Genomic DNA, 20120 nt, shown 5'->3' on the forward strand with positions numbered 1-20120 from the left:
TGCAGCAACATTTTCTATTGCATCTCTCAAATGGTAGAGAGAGAGCCTTTTTTGAGCTGAATTTGGGGAAATGGCAGAGTAACCTCAACCTATTTTTTTGCAGGATTGTGACTTACCGCTTGGCCAACTCTTTGGGAGAAGGAGAAATCAATGGCGGAGCTATCAGAGCTGCGGGAGACCATATGGAGTGAGCCATCAGTGTTCCACGAAATCATGCTGTCGGACATAGGGGAATTTTCGAGCAAAGGCAATGAATGCTGTGTGATCACAGTCCTTGCATTTTTTCCCAATCATTAATCATTAAATTTCTGTAAAATGATAACAATTCCATTGATTAAGACGGGGTGGGGTTGTGATTCCTCTCATTCTCTGTGGGAAAAGAATCAGGTCTTAGATATTCCTGTTATTTGGAAGAGTTCTTGCATTTGGCATTTCTTTCTTTTATCTTTCTTTCTTTTTTATTTTATTGTATCTTTAATGCATCTTTATTGTAAACCGCTTTGTACCTCACGGTATAGCGGTATCTATTATAATAAAATGCTAGGCCGCGCATGCACACTCAAAAGTCGTGTTCCCTGATCCGTCGCGGAAACACGAGTGCGCATGCGCGGCCCCGGCTCTCACTGTGCATAGTTCTGCGGCGGCTTTCAAATTAAAAAAAAAAAGTTACACAGCTGCAGCGGCCTTCCTCACCCCTGCTAAAGAGACAGATTGAAAAAATCACAAAACACAGAGGACAAGAGAGAGAGACACACAGACACTCACAGAACATAAGAACATAAGAACTGCCATCTCCGGATCAGACCCATGGTCCATCGAGTCCGGCGATCCGCACACGCGGAGGCCCAGTCAGGTATACACCTGATGTAGTTTTAGTCACCCATATCCCTCTATGCCTCTCATAAGGAGATGTGCATCTAATTTGCCTTTGAATCCCAGCACAGTGGATTCCTTAATAACCTCCTTTGGGAGAGCATTCCAGGCGTCTACCACTCGCTGCGTAAAACAGAACTTCCTGACATTTGTCCTGGACTTGTCCCCCCTTAGCTTCAAACCATGTCCTCTTGTCCGTGTCGCATTGGACAATGCAAATAATTTATTTTCCTGCTCTATTTTATCGATGCCTTTCAGCATTTTGAACGTCTCGATCATGTCCCCTCGCAGCCTCCTCTTCTCAAGGGAGAACAGTCCCAGTTTCTTGAGTCGTTCCTCATATTCCAAGTTCTCCATACCTCTTATTAGCTTCGTTGCTCATCTCTGCACCCTCTCCAGCAGTTTTATATCCTTCTTTAGGTTGGGAGACCAATGTTGGACACAGTATTCCAAGTGTGGTCTGACCATTGCTCTGTAAAGCGGCATTATGACTTTCTCCGATCTACTCGTGATTCCTTTCTTTATCATGCCTAACATTCTGTTTGCTTTCTTTGCCGCTGCCGCACATTGTGCCGATGGCTTCAGGGTCCTATCTATCAGTACACCCAGGTCCTTTTCTTGTTCGCTCTTACCCAGAGTTGCGCCTGACATTCTATACTCGTATTCCTTATTCTTACTACCTAAATGCATTACTTTGCATTTCTCCACGTTGAACTTCATCTGCCATTGCTCTGCCCATTTCTCTAACTGATACAAGTCGCTCTGGAGTTCCTCGCTATCCTCCTGCGATCTGATTGCCCGGCATAGCTTTGTGTCGTCTGCAAACTTAATGATCTCACTGGATATTCCGTCTTCCAGGTCATTGATATAAATATTAAATAGGATCGGCCCAAGCACTGAGCCCTGGGGCACACCACTAGTCACTTTCTCCCAGTCTGAGAACTTCCCATTTATGCCCACTCTCTGCTTTCTGTTTTCCAACCATTTGCCTATCCACCTTTGTATATCTCCCTCTATTCCATGGCTTTGTAGTTTCCTGAGAAGCCTTTCATGTGGAACTTTGTCGAATGCTTTCTGGAAGTCCAAATATATTATGTCCACCGGCATTCCACTATCAATTTGCTTGTTCACGGTCTCGAAAAATTGAAGTAAATTCGTTAAACATGATTTCCCTTTCCTGAACCCATGTTGACTGGGTTTCATCAAGTCGTGTGTATCTAGGTGCCGGACTATGCTATCCTTGATCAGTGCTTCAACCATCTTTCCAGGGACAGACGTAAGACTCACAGGTCTGTAGTTGCCCGGTTCCCCTCTCGATCCTTTTTTGAAAATTGGCGTGACATTCGCTATGTTCCAGTCCTCTGGTATCTGTCCAGTTCTGATTGTCAGATTGGCAAGTTTTTGCATTAGCTCTCCGATTTCAACCTTCAATTCCTTTAAAACTCTCGGGTGAATTCCATCCGGTCCAGGGGATTTGTCACTTTTAAGTTTGTCGATCTGGTAGTATATCTGGTCCAACTCCACTTCAACTGTGGTGAGGCTGTCTTCTATTACTCCACTAAACACTTTCACTGCTTCTGGTATTTTTGCGGTATCCTCCTCCGTAAAGACGGACGCAAAGAAGGAATTTAGTTTGTCAGCAATTTGTTTATCTTCCTTGATGTACCCTTTTCTTCCCTGGTCGTCCAGGGGTCCCACCGCCTCTTTTGCGGGTTTTTTCCCTTTCACGTATCTAAAGAAGGGTTTGAAGTTTTTGGCTTCTTGCGCTATTTTTTCCTCATAGTCCTTTTTGGCATCCCTCACCGCCTTGTGACATTTCTTTTGATCATCCTTATGTATTTTCCATGCTTCGGTTGTTTTCATGTGTTTCCATTTTTTGAAAGAGTCCTTCTTTTCTTTTATGGCTACCCTCACCTGTCTGGTAAGCCATGCCGGTTCTCCCTTACCTTTTGTTCTCCCCTCTTTGGAGATCCTTGGAATGTGGAGATTTTGTGCTTCTGTGATAGTATTTTTCAGTAGGGACCATGCCTGGTCTACCGTTTCAAGTTTGTCCACCTTTTTCTTGAGTCGTTGTTTCACCATGGCTCTCATGCGATCGTATTTGCCCTTTTTAAAGTTAAAGGTTTTGGTTAAGGTTTTGACACGTTTTCTATTCCCGATGTCAAGCTTAAAGTTGATCACATTGTGATCGCTCGTCCCCAGCGGTACCGTAACTTCTATTTCTTTTGTCGGTCCCGTGAGGCCATTTAGTACCAAGTCCAGGGTGGCGTTGCCTCTTGTCGGCTCTTTTACCATTTGTTCCAGGAAGCAATCCCCTAGCACCTCCAGGAACTTGGCCTCCTTGCCACAGTTGGAGGTTCCTAGTTTCCAGTCTATCCTCGGGAAATTGAAGTCTCCCAATATTATTACATTGCCCGTTTTGCATTCTTGTTTGATTTCCTCTATCATTTCTGAGTCAGTTTCCTCCGCCTGTCCTGGGGGACGATAGTAAAGGCCAATTTTTGTGTCTGCGCTGTTTTGGCCAGGAATCTTGACCCAGAGGGACTCTAGCTTCTCTTTCGTTTCCGTCGTAGCCACTTCAACAGATTCTATTCCTTCCTGAACATATAGGGCAATACCTCCACCTTTCTGCCCTACTCGATCTCTTCTATATAGTTTGTATCCCTGCAGTACGGTGTCCCATTTGTTTTCTTCATTCCACCATGTTTCTGTTATGCCAATGATTTCCAACTTATCATGTCTTGCTATTGTCTCTAGTTCCCCCATTTTGTTTCCTAGACTTCTAGCATTCGTATACATACATTTGAGTTCTCTTCGTGTTACCTTTTTGGACTTTCTACTCTTTGCTGTCCCTACTGTTTCTTTCACGTTATCCCTAACTGCTCCAGTGTTGTCTCCCTTGTTTGCTGTGCGGTCATCCCCTCCTGTGTCTGAGTTGTCCCTTCCTGCCTTGTCTTCCTTATTTGCTGTCAGGTCGTCCCCTCCTGTGTATGAGTAGTAGCCCATGGCTCCTTCATCGGGGCATCCTGTCGTCCGTGCCATCGACTGGTGGTCGACTGTCGGCTTTCCCCAATTTGTTAGTTTAAAGCTTTCTCGATGGCCTTCTTCATGTTGCCTGCCAGGACAGGGGGCTAAAGAGACAGATTGAAAAAATCACAAAACACAGAGGACAAGGAGAGAGAGACACCAGACACTCACAGAAGGACAGGGGGCTAAAGAGACAGATTGAAAAAAATCACAAAACACAGAGGACAAGGAGAGAGAGACACACAGACACTCACAGAAGGACAGGGGGCTAAAGAGACAGATTGAAAAAATCACAAAACACAGAGGACAAGGAGAGAGAGACACACAGACACTCACAGAAGGACAGGGGGCTAAAGAGACAGATTGAAAAAAATAACAAAACACTAAGGAGAGAGAGAGACACAGGAAACAAATGTTACAGCCGGTAGGCTGTTTTAAAGAAGAGGAGCCGCATGCTGGACAGGGGGAGCAGGGAAGAGGGTCAGGGGGAGAAAATAAGGAGTGCTGCTGGACAGGGAGAGCAGGGAAGAGGAACAGGGGAGCAGGGAAGAGGAACAGGGGAGCAGGGAAGAAGTGCTGCTGGACAGGGGTAGCAGGAAAGAGTGACTGGGGAGCAGGGAAGAAGTGCTGCTGCACAGGGGGAGCAGGGAAGAGGGATAGGGGGAGCAGGTAAGGAGTGCTGCTGGACAGGAGGAGCTAAAAGGAAGGGAGAAGGCCTACTGCTGGACAGGTGGAACAGGCAAGGGGTGATGATTGACAGCCGAAGAAAGAGAGAGACAGAAAGCGGCTAAGGGGAGAGAGAGAGAAAGAAAGAAAGAAAGAAAGAAAGACACACACATCTATTCTAGCACCCGTTAATGTAACGGGCTTAAAGACTAGTATAAGAAATAAAATAAAATTAAATTAAAATTATTTTTTATTATTTATTTATCATATTTTCATTAACATATCAAATATCCACTGGAACAGAAAGATAAAGTTAAACAGAAAAATAAAAAAATACATTACCAATGATAATGATCTAGCCAAAATAATAGGAATTTAATAGCTTAATTTTAACTCAAATCCAAGGCTTTGAATCAGCGAGCAATTAATAAGAGAAATAAGAAACATAAGAAATCAGAAAAATCCATTAGTTAAGGAAGTATATCAAACTTCATGTTGTCCCTATTTTCAGTCGAGCCTCGGACAAGAAGGTTGTCAGTTGGCTAGGGTCAAAAAAGACATATTTATATGGGTGACGAAGGAAAAAAGTCGCCCCTGGAGCAATAACACCTGGTTTCATAATCAGAAATTCACGTCTACGTTTTTGTGTGTCTCGTGCCAGGTCTGGAAACATTTGTATTTTGGCATTTCACTTGCTTTATGTAGAATTTTTATGCTCCCTCGACAAGCCAAGCTAAGCAGACTCTGCTGAGACAGCCAAACATTTCATTTGGGGGTCAGTCGGATGGATGCTTCTTGCCGTGCTCAAGGTTTTATTTCGACGTGTAATTCAGCAGCCTAACCAGGTAGTCACAGAAAGAGCCACATCCGGATGCTGAGCCACCGCCAGCGGTGGCTGCGTTTTCTGGACCGTCGGTGGTATCATTCCTGCCTGCTGCAGCTACTGGTTTGAGATGCCAAAGGGAGATAAAACATGCCTTGTTTTCAGAATGGATGGTTACTTGTAGAAGACGCCAAAAAAAAAAAAAAGTTTATCTCACTGGGGATCTGGCTGATCTTTTTATTTCTTGCTAACCCAGTTGAACCGACAGCAATATCTCACATGCTGTGTGTTATGCATCCCTGGCAATTTCAATGTCTGAACTTGCACAAGTCTGAAATTGGTAAGTGCTCTAGCAAAAATGCCACAGGGTGTGAATGAATATTGTTTGGGGGGAGGGAGGTTCTTGTTTGCATTCTTGGTACCCTGCAGGGTCTTCCTGCTGGCCTTCCCCACTCTGCAACTCAGAGGGGAATAAACTGTCTCATGCAACACAGAAAGTATCAATCTTATCTCACCCTGCTTCCTGTGCTGCAGATTAAGCATGACAGCTCATCTGGTAATTGGTTCCGCCACTATCTCCCTGTCACAACTGGGAACTGGCCCAGGAACCAATTAGCAGTGAATGCATCACAGAAACCGTTTTTGCAAACCAGTTTAATGTGGGTCTGTTCTTTGAAGAACTATATTTCTGTGAACTCTTCTTTGCAAGAAAGCAGCATTTCTGCGGGGGTTTGCCGCAGATAATATATCTTTCTTGGTCCTTGCATCATTCTGGCTTTGCTTTCTTCCATGAGATGCCTGTTTTTAATGACCAGATACTAGAGAGATAAGGAAGAGAGAAATGAATTATTATTATTATTATTTTTAATATTTGCTTTTATATATCGATTCATCCATATAATAGGGCTCAACTCGGTTCACAAAAATTAATTGTAAGACAAGGAGAGCCAAGATATTAAGGAACAGGCATCATCATTTATAATCCCTGATCTAGATTAAAGAATTAATTAAGGATGTCTGAAATAGGTAAGGTTTTAGAGTTTTCCAAAAAGTTAATACTGTCGAATACTGAAAGGAATCGACAAAATAGAGCAGGAAAAAAAATTATTTACAATGTCCAATGTGACACGGACAAGAGGGCATGGACTGAAGCTAAGGGGGGACAAGTCCAGGACAAATATCAGGAAGTTCTGCTTCACACAACAAGTGGTGGACACCTGGAATGCTCTCCCGGAGGAGGTTGTTACGGTATCCACCGTTCCAGGATTCAAAAGAAAACTACACATCTCCTTACGAGAGGCATAGAGGGATATGGGTGACTAAAATTACGCCAGGTGTACACCTGGCTGGGCCTCCGCGTGTGCGGATCGCCGGACTTGATGGACCGAAGGTCTGATCCGGAGATGGCAGTTCTTATGTTCTAATAGAGAAGGAAGAAGGCTAACTTCTCTACAGGGAATGCTATAAATAGTGGAAAAGTGGCCTTTGATGCATCCACTCTTTCCTCCACCAAATAATAATAATACACTTCTCCCTCCGTATTCGCGGTGGATGCGTTCCGGCAATAGGCGTGAATATGTAAAAAACACAAATAACTTATTTATATGCTTGAGTACCTGATTGTAAAAACCGCTTAGATAACCTTGATAGGCGGTATATAAAATCCTAATGAACTTGAAACTTATCCGCAGTTTGGGGGAAAGTGACATCATTTTTTCTATTGAAACCCCGAAAAGCCATAACTGCTAAGAAGGAAACCAGCCAGAAGGCACAATATCCACTCCATAGGCACCGACATTTCAAAATGATTGAGGGTGTCGAATGCAAGACAAATTACCCTTCCTGGCAGTGGTGTAATGAGGGTGAGAGGCGGCCCTCCCCCACCTTCTTCTCCATCCACCCCCATCTCCAAACGCTTCTTCCCCGCCCCTCTCCAGCCGTGTGCATGCCGCTTCCCTTCTCCCGAACCTTTGTAACATTCCTGGCACGAGCAGCAAGCCCCAAGCTGCTGTCACGCCAGCATCGGTTCTTCCTCTGACATCATTTCCTAGGCGTGGGTGTAGGAAGCGACATCAGAGTAAGAGCCGATGCCGGCGTGACAGCAGGTTGGGGGTTGCTGCTCATGCCAGGAATGTTACAGAGGTAAGGGAGAAGGGAAGTGGTGCACATGTGCGGAAGTGGGGGGGGGGGGATGGAGGGGGGGCGGAGAGGAGGATAGATGCCTGTGCCCTCACCAAGACAGCGCCTGGGGTGGATTGCCCTCCTTTACTACACCACTGCCTTCTGGCACCTAAGAACTGGGGCGACCCATCAAAAGCACGCAGGACTTTGGTGTGCTGACAATCCCGTGGTGACATTTGCGCGCAGGACACATGCACGCCGCCGCTTCCGCCATTCCCATTTGCACTCTTAGGGGGTTGTGGGGGGAGGGAACCCCCCCTTCTCTTACAAGTGCTTATGTTCCCATTGGAGAGGGTGTGTGTGTGGGGGAACCCGGGAACCCTCCCTCCCACTACTCTGAAAACTCCCGAACACTGAAAAAGGGAAGGAGAATGGGAGTTTTCAATGTACTGGAGGGGTGTTCCCCCAACCCCCCCAATGGGAACACTAGTACTTCTAAGTGTAGTCGGGGGTGGGGGGGTTACCCCCTACCCCTCCTCAGAGCGCTAACAGGAATGGCGGAAGCAACGGTGCGCATTTGTCTTGCGTGCAAATGTCACCACGGGATTGTCGGTGCACCAAAGTCCCGTGCGCTTTATTTATGGTAACAAGAACTGGCTCCTGTGATCCACCTTGCAGATGGCACTACAGTACTCCCACGATATTCGCGGCGGTTCCGTTCCAGGAACCCCCGCGAATACGGTTTTTCATGGGGGAGCCGGGAGAGGGCAGCAGGAGAGCAGCCGGAGCGCCGCGAGTGCAGGAAATCACTCGCGGTATGCTCCAACCGCCTCTTCCTGCACTAAGTCGGGCCTTATCCAATCAGGAGCTGCGTGTCAAAGCAGCTCCTGATTGGATAAGGCCCGACTTAGTGCAGGAAGAGGCGGTCGGAGCATACCACGAGTGATTTCTTGCACTCGCGGAGCTCCGGCTGCTCTCTCTTGCCTCTCCCGCTGCCCTCTCCTTGTCGGCGGTTCGTGGTTGGAAAATACCATGAATGACCGGGACCACGAACCGCCGACCGTGAACAACCGGGGGAACAGTGTATATGATTTTAAAACAATTGTATGATTTAACAATTTGAACCCAGTTATGGAAATGCAGAATCCTCAGAGACACCAGACGATGTTATCATTTGCTCTTATGGTCTGCATTCATGACAGAAGAGGAAGATGTGGTCGGTCTGTGAACCTCATTGTCACAGAATGAACTCCGGTGACCCGTCAAATGCGCGCTGGACACATGCTTGCCACCCCAATGCCTTCCCATTTCTGCTCTGAGGGGGGTGAGGGGGGGGGGTTTGAGGGGAACCCTCTAACACACTTGTGCTCTTGTTTAGAAGGTTTGTCGGTGTGTGTGGATGTAGGGGGTTAGGGGGTCCCCCACTACACTTAGAACTCGCACTCTCCTCCCAAAGCCTTCCCATTTCCGCTCTTCCGCTCTGAGAGGGGAGTGTTGGGGGAATCCCCCCCACAACAATCACACTCTCCTTCAGGGGGATGTCGATGCGCTCTCAATTTGAAGATTGCCGCAACCCCCCCCCCCCCCACCACTACAGTTATAATTGTGCCCTGAAAATCCCGTTCCCTTCATGTGCGCACTTGTCGGTGCGCGTATTTGATGGAGCGGAATTGTCGGGGTGCAATTGTCCTGCCCGCTATTGACGGTGCACCATGAATTCCTACTAGTACAAAGCCTGCACAATTTAGCTTGCTTTGAATTATGATGTTGAGAACAGTGTCCGGGGCTGGTGGCCTGGGAAGGTCTAAGAAGATAGTTCGTGGGTTTATTCAGAGACAAACTCCAATAAACCTGAGAATCCCACTACAGGGAATTATCCAGAAAACAGAGGATAATAATAATAACAGTTTATATACCGCAATACCGTTAAGTTCTATGCGGTTTACAGAAGATCAACCAGGCTCAGGAATTAAATCCAATACCAGGTTTCAATAGTTCACGATTTCTGTTGTGGCTCTTTCAGTTATGTGTGACCATTTGGTGGGTGTGTACCACATATAAATATGAGAGAATGAATGCGGAACGTATGGGGTTTAGTAGTTCATTTAATAAAGTGTGGAGCCCATTGACGACATTTGTTACCTCGCAATAAGGGTCAGATATCTCTCCTTTTCTTAGATTTCCTTACACATCCGGGGGGGGGGGGAGGGAAATGTATTTTGAGGATTTAAATTACTTAATTATAATATTGTAATCACATATGTCTTATTGTATTAATAATTGGGAGGAGGATGGGTGAAAATGATTGTTTTATGTATTACTTGTGTAGTTAATAGTGCGTTTTATGCAGTATTTTATGTTCAATTAATTGTATTGCACTGTCAAAGTTTGAAAATCAATAAAGATTTAAAAAAAAATAGTTAACGATTTCCATCACTGACCCTCTGACCTCCTCCTCCTATTCTTATACATTTTTAATCAATACTATTGCATTTTTTTATTATCTAACAAAGTTACTTATCTTAAAATAGCAGAGTTGCTAACAAGCCCGACCGGGACCCGTTTCGCCAATTACAAGACTTTTTCAAGGGTTCTCAGGACACTCTGCCAATTTAATCAGGCATCCGGCCTTCTCAACCCCTAGGAACACAAGGAACCATCAATGCTTCTTTACCAAATACAGTTCGATTTCTCTTCAGGCTGAGGCTGAGCCCAATGCCAGCACTTCAGACACAAGCCCTAGGTGTTCCTAGCCAGGAGGAGTAGACACCAGGGGTCTGATTCTGCAAATGCGCGTCCCAATGGTAGGCGGCCTACCACTGTCTCAGGAAATCAGGACGCACATTGAAACAAAAAAAAAATACAAAAAGGGGGAAGCTCACCTGCATGTAGGTGTGTGTCCTGTGTTTACAGAGGTGCATAGGTTCACTTAAGCACGCCCAAGGTGGAGCATGGGCATGGTTTCACCCAGAAGTGGCCTTGAGCGTGCTTAAGCATCCCCATGCGACTCTGTAGATGCAAGACAGACGCCATCCATGTAGGCCTTGCAAAATGCTGGTGTCTGTCAGGAAAACTAGCTGTGGTTCTGTACAGGACACTTCAGATTTTCAGTAGAAGGCAGGAGAAGCATCAGGCATGGAACCAAATCCAAATTAGCAGGCAGAGGCGAAGTCCAGGAACTGGTGGGACTATGAGCAGGCAAAGCAGGCTTGTTACCTGGACACTAGCAGTGGTGATGTGGTGGCCCTGTACGTAGGGAGGGATAGATGGATCGGTAGCATGGAATGTTGCTACTCTTTGGGTTTTGGCCAGGTACTAGTAACCTGGATTGGCCACCGTGAAAACGGGCTACTGGGTTTGATGGACCATTGGTCTGACCCAGTAAGGCTATTCTTATGTTCTTACGTGAGCCAAGTATAGGACAATTAAGCCTTTGTAGCATTACTGTTGAGGTTGGTTCTGAGGCACTGTGGAATGAGGCATTATGACATCACAATCTCAGCTCTGGAATGTTGCTCTCATTGGGGTTCCGGAATCTTACTATTCTTTGAGATGCTGGAATGTTGCTACTCTTTGGGTTTTGGCCAGGTACTAGTGACCTGGATTGGCCACCGTGAGAATGGGCTACTGGGTTTGATGGATCATTGGTCTGACCCAGTGAGCCCAGTATAGGACAATTAAACCATTGTAACTCACTGATGAGATTGGCTCTGAGGCACTGTGAAATGAGGCATTATGACATCACAATCTAAGCTCTGGAATGTTGCTCTCGTTGTCCAGAATCTTGCTATTCTTTGAGATGCTGGAATGTTGCTACTCTTTGGGTTTTGGCCAGGTACTAGGGACCTGGATTGGTCACCATGAGAATGGGCTACTGGGCTAGTTGGACCATTGTTCTGAACCAGTAAGGCTATTCTTATGTTCTTAACAATGAGACCACTCAGAGACTCATAGAAGACCTACGTGAGGACAAGATGAATGGGGTTCCAAGGTTTATATCAGCACAGGAGGCCAATCGGTAGACATGCATACTACAGGAACCAATCAGAGCAGGGGCATTCATAGGAGATCAACCAGGGTGTGCCTGAAGACCATCAGTCTGAGATTAGTGACAGTGTAAAAGGCAGGAAGAGAGACCTGAGCTGGTCCAGCTTCTGGGAGATAAATGTGTGTCACAATGGAAATGATTTCCAGTCAATGCACAACAGCGACACCTACTGATTGACTCTGAGAACACTCATATTCCAGGTCCCAGGCAGACAGAATTCTTTTTTATAAAAACATAGGGTGGTAGATGCATGGAACAGTCTCCCAGAAAAGGTGGTGGAGACAGAGACTGTGTCTGAATTCAAGAAAGTGTGGGTTAGGCATGTGGGTTACTGTGGGTAGGCAGGCTGGATGGGCCATTTGGCCTTTATCTGCCACCACGTTTCTTTAACTATAAAGCTCTATGACCTCACAATGTAGGTGTAAAGAACCTTAGCCAATAGGAAGAGGAGATGCAAATGTTAAGAGCCTTAGCCAATAGAGAGAGGAGATAGTGGATGCGGCAGATGGACAGACTGGATGGGCCATTTGGCTTTTATCTGCCATCATGCTTCTATGTTTCTATAACCATAAAGGTCTATGACATCACAATTCAGGTGTAAAGAACCTTAGCCAATAGGAAGAGGAGATGCAAATGTTAAGAGCCTTAGCCAATAGAGAGAGGAAGAGATAATGGTTACTGCGGATGGGCAGACTGGATGGGCCATTTGGCCTTTATCTGCCATCATGTTTCTATGTTGATTGTGCTAGATAAGCAGAGGTTAAAATATAGGGAAAACCCCTCCTTCCATAGGGTTACTGCAAATGAAGGCTCTAACAGGCAAATTCAGGCTATCTGGAAACCTATAGCAAGAGATGAAAGTGGATTACCCCATGCCCACGTAACACAAACTGGTCCACAGAGCTGGCTCTCAGCGCTGTGTACTGTAGTCTTGGGCCCAGCTGTCAGCCAGATGTGTTATGCCTATACTGTGCTATGGGAAACATTCAGAGTCTATGTGTTGTTTATTATATGGACTAAAAGAATCATAAGAAAACAATTGGTGTTTATCTGGAATGATGCACTAAAATGGGATGAAATGTATCAGTTCATTTTCTCGGTGAGTAGGACACTGACCTAACCAAGCCAAACCCTCAGTGATATCAGCTTAGCTAAACTTGTGTTATCTTCCCTATAAATAGATAAATGAGTTTTCACATGTCCCAGTGAGTAATTCTAATATTCTCACAGGGCTGAGTCACAGGCATTTCACGTTCCTGTCGCTCAATTCCTTACGTGGTCTCAGAGGAAACTTTAATGCATCCAGTGAATCACCGGGGGATTGGGTCATGTTTAAAGTTATTCCACTGGCATTTCCCTTCCATTGTGGCTCGTCTGTCAGCCCTGAAAACATGGAGGAAATGGGCTGGTGACATCTCACCCAGCCAATAAGAAAGCACCTTTCAAATCACCTTCCATAAACAAAGAACTCATGAACGACCCAGGCACTTCTGCTCGGCTAATTTAGGGCACTTGACTTCCTCGTTTTGTTGCTGCCGAAAGTATTTTTAGGGATAAACCTAAACTGAGGCTTGGACTGCTGGTGATCAGAGGCGAAATGAAGACGGGCTGTTTTTTTTAGGAGAAGAGAAAAACCACCCACTGACTGGGGCTTCTAAGTCCAATAAGAGGTGTAGCTCATGATGCATGGGGGGTGGGGGGTGGGGATCAGTGGTGTCTGCAGTGGAGTAGTAAGGAGGAGGCGGTCCACCCCGGGTGCGGTCTTTCTAAGGGCGTGGCACCCTTCCTCTTCTGCTTACCGCACATGCCCCTTGCCTTCCCCATACCTTTCTTATTTCCCTGGCGTGAGGTTGCTGCCCACGTAGGTATTGGTTCTCTCTCTGATGTTACTTCCGGGACCCACGCCTAGGAAGTGATGTCAAAGGGCCAAGCTGACACCAAGGTGGGCATGCTGCTCACGCCAGAGAAGTTAAAAAGGTGCAGGGAATGGGAAGAGGGTGGGGAGGAGGGCTGCCAGATTTTTGCTGGGACATCCGAGCACTGGTCATCGAAACCATTTTCCTGGACATCTCCAAAGACTTTTTGTCCACTGTGTGTCCAGAGTTCCAGGAGGTGTGTTAAGAGGCGTGTTACGGGCGTGCTTTGGGCATGCAAGACTTGGACGTCATACGGGGATAATCAAAACCTTTCCCAAGACGTCCTGGACATTTTGGGCTGCAATGAAACCTGCCTCAGAAACAGCAGCATTTGGTATGGGAAATCCTAGTAGAGCAAAACACACGTCATAAGTAGGCAGGTGGGTGGGCTAGTGAACCATAAAGAGGATGAGCCAAACCCATAAGCCATGTTAACTATAACATCTATGATATTAAGCATGAGCCCCTTAAAACCCACCAAAACCTACTGCCATACCTAAAGCCATAAAAGGCTATTGGGATGGTAGACAGATGGGTATAGTAGGTTTTGAGGGGGGGGGGTTGGAGGGCTCACCATAAATTATAAGGGCTGTATGGTGAGATATATATCTGGCACCCTTTATGTGAAGTTCACAGCAGTACCCTCTACGGTGCCCCACAGTTCTGTTGACATGTCTATGTGGCCAGTCCATTCGAATGGTGGCCTCTCCCATGTCTAAATGGTGCTGATTTGGACGTTTCTAACTCGGATGTTTTTGTGGTCGAAAATCCTCTATAAAAAAAAACCCTAAGCGCGCATGCGCACTTAGGAGGCCGTGATCCCTGCCACCGTGATGTGTGCTTCCATGGCCGTATTCTATTTGTGGCTGTTTGCGGTGCGCAGCGCACGCATCGATTTTCAGCAGGTTGGAAGCTGGCCTCAACAAAAAAAAAAAAACAATGCTGGTCTACACACACACAAAAAAACAACGCTGCCCACAGAGACAAGGACCGGAAATCGAGGGAAATTGGGGGGAAATTGAGCACCCTGGAGCAGGAGGACAGGGAGAGAGTGTGAGTGTTGGAGATAGCTCCACATAAGGCGCCGCTGCAGGCATCCCAGCAACGGGAAGAGGAGGAGAGGGCCCGATGATAGGGAGAGACTGCTGGTGCTGCTGGAGGGGGAGGGTAAAAGGAAGGGATAATGGCTACTGCTGGACAGGGGGAGCAGGGAAGAGGTGCTGCTGGACAGGGGGGAGGTAAAACTAATGGAGAAGAGGGGAGGGAAAAGGCCTACTCCTAGACAGTGGGAGCAGAGAAGGGAGGGTGTTGCTGGACAGGGGGGAGGAAAAAGTAAGGAGGAAGGGCTGCTAGCACCCGTTAATGTAAAAAAAATAGTATTGAATAAAGTTAGGGATCCTTTTACAAAGCTGCGTTAGCGGTTTAACGCGTGTAAAAGCGCGCGCTAATTTGCTGGCCATGCTAGCCGCTATCGCCTCCTCTTGCGCAGGCGGTAGTTTTTCGGCTAGGGCGGGGGTTAGTGCGGACTAAAAAGGTGCGTGCAATAAAGGAGCCCTTAGACATCCTAATGGTCTAGACGTTTTGGTGGCCACGATGTCCAAATAGGTGATTTTTTTTTTTTTTTAAAAATGATTTGGACATCCTGTTTGAAAATGGACATTTCTGTGCTTCCAAATTTGGACGTTTAGCTGGGAACGTCCAAGTCAGACTTACAGTAGATGTCCTTTTTTGAAAATGGCCTTCTTTGTGTATCTAAGTGCTTTGAAAAATGAGCCTTTTTTTTTTTTCATTAATTCTTTATTTATATATTTTCATTTACAAGTCACAAGAATACATCTCTTGCTACAGAAACACAGGCACGAAAAAGGATTTAAACAATATGAAAATATCCCGCTAAGGTATATCTTAACCCTTTCTTAGACCACAATTACAGAGACAATCAAAATACTCAATGGAGATATAATTAAAGAAATATTTTGAGGAAAAGGCCTAATGTGTTAAGCAGTTGCTATTTAAATAATAAGCCCTTCATTATCACTCCTTTAGGACCTTTTTGATATCCAGAAATTCCTTCAAATGATCTGGGGGAAAAAAAGGCATACAGCATTTACAAAGATATACTGTGGCACCCAATTTAATGGTATCCTGCCGCAAAGAAAGAAATTCTTTCCTACGCTCCTGGGTTGTCTTAGAAACATCTGGGTACATCCAAATTTTATGCCCCCCAAATGGTTTTTGAGAATTTTTAACGTATACCTTTAGAATCATGTTGACATCATACTCAAAAGCAAAAGAAACTAAAAGAGTGGTAACAGTGGGATCTGGATAGGCCCTTCTGTCCACCTATATACTCACATCCCCGCCCCTTTTACCCTCAAGACCTTCCCCACTCCTCTTTTCACAAACACACTACAGTCTTTTGATGGTAAAATTTAGCCGCAGCTCAGTTTATTAATCCAAAACACATTAACATATCAAAACTGCGAAGGACGTAAGAAGACTTGAGGTGGTCCAGAGGAGGGCGACATAAATGATAGGAGGCTTGCGCCAGAAGACGTATGAGGAGAGACTGGAAGCCCTGAATATGTAGACCCTAGAGGAAAGGAGAGACAGGGGAGATATGATTCAGACGTTCAAATACTTGAAGGGTATTAACGTAGAACAAAATCTTTTTCAGAGAAAGGAAAATGGTAAAACCAGAGGACATAATTTGAGGTTGAGGGGTGGTAGATTCAAAGGCAATTCTACTTTACGGAGAGGGTGGTGGATGCCTGGAATGCGCTCCCGAGAGAGGTGGTGGAGAGTAAAACTGTGACTGAGTTCAAAGAAGCGTGGGATGAACACAAAGGATCTAGAATCAGAAAATAAGATTAAATATTGAACTAAGGCCAGTACTGGGCAGACTTGCACGGTCTGTGTCTGTGTATGGCCGTTTGGTGGAGGATGGACTGGGAAGGGTTTCAATGGCTGGGAGGGTGTAGATGGGCTGGAGTAAGTCTTAACAGAGATTTCGGCTGTTGGAACCCAAGCACAGTACCGGATAAAGCTTTGGATTCTTGCCCAGAAATAGCTAAGAAGAAAAAATTAAAAAATTTAAATTGAATCAGGTTGGGCAGACTGGATGGACCATTCGGGTCTTTATCTGCCGTCATCTACTATGTTACTATGCAATTAACATCATAACCAAAGAGCTCCTCCCGAGCTACCAAAATACATAGTTCAGTGCCCTCGACCCTGCCACCTCAGCATGGGTCCGAGGGGTGGCATGTCCCTCATGCCCCTTTGATCCGGGTCACCTGACCCACCAGGCACGGCTCCCCGCCGGCCCACCGCTCATCACCTGCTGGGTCCCGTGACCCAGTAGCTCGGGAGATCCGCACCCCCCGAGCTACTATCAGCTGCCAAAACAACGGGCGGGTGGGAAAAAGCCACCCTGGAAGACCCCGGAAGGAGCCGAGTCCTCCAGGGTCCCGGCTTTAAAACCTCGGCCCCGCCTGCTTCCCTGCCTCCCACCAATCAATTCAAAATTGCCTACATTGACGGGCCCACCGCCCAATCCTTGCTCACTTACTCCCTCCCCAAACTAACCTAACAAAACCCGGCCGATGGGCCAACCAGCCCCGTGTTATATTCCGCCCATCGACACGGCGGTCTCAGGCTCTCATTTCTTTCAGTCTCAGCTGTTAAAGTCTGTTCTAATAAAGCAGTTACATTTTCAAAGTCAATCTGTTCGACCACTTCTTTTCTGATACATTAGAGGAAACCTTTTTATTAGGTAAGTAGTATATCTTATTGATTGAGGGAATATTGGTTGAGGAAATGTTTAAATTCTTGAAAAATGAGCCTCTAAATCAGGGGTGTCAAAGTCGATCCTCGAGGGCCGGAATCCAGTCGGGTTTTCAGGATTTCCCCAATGACTATGCATGAGATCTATGTGCATGCACTGCTTTCAATGCATATTCATTGGGGAAATCCTGAAAATCCGACTGGATTACGGCCCTCGAGGAGGGACTTTGGCACCCCTGCTCTAAATATACAAAATTGTTTACATCATCTTTTTCATAACAAGTCGTCGTTGCATGGAAATAGTCTTCCATTATGTGTGAGGAAAACATCAAATTATCTTATTTTTAGAAAGTTGATTAAATCCATTCTTTTTAAGGATTATCTGCTCTAGGGATTAATGAAGGTTGATTGCATTTTAAAATAGTATTAGTGTAACTGCTTCATGATTTCCCGTTATCCTAGTAGAGCAGTGGTTCCCAACCCTGTCCTGGAGGAACACCAGGCCAATCGGGTTTTCAGGCTAGCCCTAATGAATATGCATGAAGCAAATTTGCATGCCTATCACTTCCATCATATGCAAATCTCTCTCATGCATATTCATTAGGGCTAGCCTGAAAACCCGATTGGCCTGGTGTTCCTCCAGGACAGGGTTGGGAATCACTGTAGTAGAGTACCTGAATGTAAATCACTTCAAATAGAAGCGTTATAAGACAGGTAAAAACATAAAACATTATCCACATTGAGCTGCATAGGTATCATACGGAATTAAATTGTGGTTATGAATATTACCAATATTTTTTGCTTTGCGTTCCTGGATATACGAGCTGTGATTTTGTGCTTTGGTTCCCAGCCTTGAACTCTTCAGAAAGGCCAGTAAGTTTCAAGTTTTGATTAAAATTTGGTGTGCATGCATTGTCAAATATTTCAAAGTGTATTACAAATTTAAAAAATGGGGGCGGGGGGAAAACCCTATGGGGCTCATAATCAAAAGAGAAAAACATCCAAAAATCAGCCTAAGTCAGCACTTGGACGAACATTTCCCAAATATGTCCAAGTGTCGATAATAAAAACGGGTTTTGGACGTATTTCTAAGCGACCTAGGCCTACATAGTGCCGCTGAACGACCAAAGCAAAACGGGGCATTTCGGGAGGAGTGTCGAGGGTGGGAGTTAGGCGGGACATGGGCCGGCTTAGACTTCATACAGTATGTAGAACGGTCAGGCCTTCCCTACTGAAGATTCCATAAAAATTCTGGGAATGACCCTGGACCGACACCTCACCCTAAATGTACACACGTGCTTCATCCAGGGCTAGACAAATCATGGGCTGTATCCGTAGAAGTTTCGTCAGCCGTAAGCCCGAGGTCATAATGCCGTTGTACAGATCCATGGTGAGACCCCCATCTGGAATACTGTGTACAATTCTGGAGGCCGCATTATCAAAAAGATGTGCGGAGAGTTGAGTCAGTTCAGTGAATGGCCACCAGGATGGTCTCAGGTCTTAAGGATCTCCTGTATGAGGAACGACTGGGTAAGTTGCAGCTGTACTCACTCGAGGAACGCAGAGAGAGGGTTGACATGATCGAGACGTTCAAATATGTCACGGGCCGTATCGAGGTGGAAGAGGATCTCTTTTTCCTTAAAGGACCCACGGCAACAAGAGGGCATCCGTTGAAAATCAGGGGTGGGAAATATCATGGCGACACCAGAAAATATTTCTTCACCGAAAGGGTGGTTGACCGCTGGAATAATCTTCCACAACAGGTAATTGAGGCCAGCAGCGTGCCAGATTTTAAGAAAAGATGGGATTGGCATGTGGGATCTCTTCATGGAGGTAGTTAGAGGGTGGGCCATTAGTGTGGGCAGACTAGATGGGCCGTGGCCCTTTTCTGCCGTCATGTTCTATGTTTCTATGTTTTCTATGGACTTTTTTGGTTAGGAAATGCTTCTCGATCTTATGGAAACTCAGAACCATCGGAAAATATTTTGACGCAGTATCATTCCACTTATTGGTTCAATCTTCCATTCTAAGCACACTTGACTGCTGCAACATCATTTATTTGGGTACCTTAAAAAAAAAAACCCTACAAAGACTCCGAATCATCCAAAATTCAACTGTTCGACTGATTTTTGGATTGAGAAAATGGGAACACATCAGTCCCCTACTATCAAAAACTTCACCTGCTGCCCTTGGAAGCACGAGTTTTGTTTAAATTTTTTTGCCTTTGCTATAAATCAAGTTTTGGCCTGGCCCCTATGTATCTGGTTTCACAATTCAATCACAATTCAAGTTTTTTACAGTTTTTTGCTGGTATTTGCAGTTTAATTTGTGTATTTTAAACTGTAACTTTATAAACCTTTTCCATGGAGTTTTTTGACCTGGGATGTGTTTTGTATGACAGTTTATAACTGTTCATATAGTTTCTTGGTTGTTTCCTTGAAACACTGAGGTCTTTTTCTCCATGTTAGATACTTGCCTTTCAGCCTGTTACCTTCCACTATTAGCAGCTAGACTTTGAATATTTGTTGGTTATTTTTTTGATTTTTTGGATATTCAGCTTGTATATTCTTTGATAAATAATATGTTATATAACATGTGTATATTCTATTTTAGTTGAAAATGTGATGAAGGGTGGGTGGGTGTTATTACAATATTAGATTTTATGTGTTAGATATTATAGTGCTATATTGGAATTACTTGTATGATGTATTTTTGTGCACTTGTTGTTTTGATTTGAAAATGAATAAAGATTTTTTTTTTTTAAAAAAAAGAAAATCAATAAAAACGAATTTGTTTAACCAATTGTAACCTATGAATCTAGTGTATCTCTCCTCCCAACCTGTACCTTATTTCCGATGAC

At 45.2% G+C, this 20120-nt stretch overlaps 1 long non-coding RNA gene across 2 annotated transcripts in view; it reads right to left on the reverse strand.

Annotated features, from left to right (window-relative positions):
* Positions 1-4931: 4931 nt before the first annotated feature.
* The window catches only part of LOC117368208, a 78026-nt gene continuing 62837 nt past the window's right edge, over positions 4932-20120 (reverse strand). The window contains exon 3 of one of the 2 annotated variants that reach the window (XR_004540922.1): positions 4932-6207. This is a non-coding gene — a long non-coding RNA (uncharacterized LOC117368208). Of the gene's footprint in view, positions 6208-15239; positions 16068-20120 lie in introns of those variants that run through there. The other variant, XR_004540921.1, reaches the window with a different exon arrangement.

The sequence above is a fragment of the Geotrypetes seraphini genome, chromosome 10 (assembly GCF_902459505.1).
Source record: "Geotrypetes seraphini chromosome 10, aGeoSer1.1, whole genome shotgun sequence".
In the NCBI taxonomy this organism is placed as follows: Eukaryota; Metazoa; Chordata; class Amphibia; order Gymnophiona; family Dermophiidae; genus Geotrypetes; species Geotrypetes seraphini.